This window comes from Aplysia californica, unplaced genomic scaffold (genome assembly GCF_000002075.1).
Source record: "Aplysia californica isolate F4 #8 unplaced genomic scaffold, AplCal3.0 scaffold00097, whole genome shotgun sequence".
NCBI lineage: Eukaryota > Metazoa > Mollusca > Gastropoda > Aplysiida > Aplysiidae > Aplysia > Aplysia californica.
The window spans coordinates 1,348,437-1,350,001 of NW_004797367.1; the positions used below are offsets into that span (position 1 = coordinate 1,348,437).

Genomic DNA, 1,565 nt, shown 5'->3' on the forward strand with positions numbered 1-1,565 from the left:
TATATGACGTTATTGTGTTGCAAGTGCCGTAAAACTCTTACGAAATAAGTAGGTAAGGTCAAAATTTAATCTTTTTCTCGGCAATAGTTTAGAAAAACCAATAGAAATAACTCACCTCCCCTTTTTTTCTTCCCTCACATTTCCTAAGATAACCTCCAGTGGGTGTTTGGTGGGTGCTTTGCTAAAGTTTGCTCCTTCTGTCCTATTACTATTAGGTATCTATCTTCTTTATCTATCTCTTCCTTCTTTTATTTGTATGTTACTCTCTGGTAACACTTTTACTCTTCGGCACTTGTGTGAGCTAGCCATGTTGTAAGTACCGCGACATTCTTACTAAACTTAAGAAAAGATGCATCGGTGGCCTAGTGGTTAGGCTCTCAGAATAGCAACCGTAAGGGCGTGTGTTCGAATCCCGTCAGGGATCCGGCGTTGTGTCCTTGGGAAAGGTACTTTACTCAAATTTTCCTCATTTCACTCAGGTAGGAATGAGTACCCAGCAAAAGACAGTGAAAGATCTTGTCAGTTTGTTAGTGTTTGAGCGCTTAATCAGCTGCTTGCACTGTAAGCTTCCCGAGAAGCTGAGAATGTTTCTGAGTATTCTATGGTCTGCTGGGGTAATGAAACAGTGTAAAGCGAATAGAGCTTGCTGCAGAGCGGGGTTATGTGCTATACAAATGCTATTTATTATAATTATTATTGTTAAAAGGTGATTTCTTCTACTTCTCACAATGGTCTAAAAAGACAAGAAACTTTAACAAAAGATCGACCCCCCCCCCCAAAAAAAAAACGACAAGGAAAAAAACAACCCAAAACGACGTTAACAAAATAATACACCTAAAACAAAATTGTGACAACGTGTGATGTGATGGTCTATGGTTCCATGGGGGCAAGAAGCTTTAGTGAAAACAGCGATTGTGTGGCATTATGGTGAAATCAGGCGCTCGCCGAAATAATGAAATCGGGGAAACTGACAGTGTTCCGAATGTTTGGCAATTTTGTATCGATTTTTGTTTGTTATGAGCGTAACAACTTTTATGCCAACTTAAAAAGGCTTTCAGGTATAGATTTTATTAACAAACAAGTTGTTCAAAAAGCACCAACATTTTAAAAATAAATTTGCACTTTCCAAGGGCACTACCGCAGTTTTGAAAGTCACCAAACTTTGGTGGCCGTTTTCTTGCTAAATCTAACTCTTTTACTAGGTAAAACCCACCTTCTTCAGTCCCTTATGAAAAACATATCATCGATGAATAGGCTTTGAGATCATACCAATTCTAGTATCTGAATATGCCACAAACATTGACGAGCACCTGATTCCATCGTATCATGACACATTTAATACTTCACACGCGTCTGGGCCCTTACACTGACACGGCCTTTCCAGTCTTAGCCTCGTACCCTTTTCCCAAGTGGGTGAAACGAGAACACTGTGTGTGTAGATTCCAATGGAATTTGTCTAAGACGGCCATCTACTGTTTAGGAGAAAAGTATTTGTCATAGACAAGTGGAATGTGTCTTACACAGTGTCTTTATGAGGTAGAAAAAAGCAGAAAAGAGGGAGGGGG

At 39.6% G+C, this 1,565-nt stretch overlaps 1 protein-coding gene across 1 annotated transcript in view; it reads left to right on the plus strand.

Moving 5' to 3' along the window:
* LOC118477438 (fibropellin-1-like) overlaps positions 1-1,565 on the plus strand; it is an 8,236-nt gene that overhangs the window by 898 nt on the left and 5,773 nt on the right. The gene's annotated exons all lie outside the window — the stretch shown is intronic.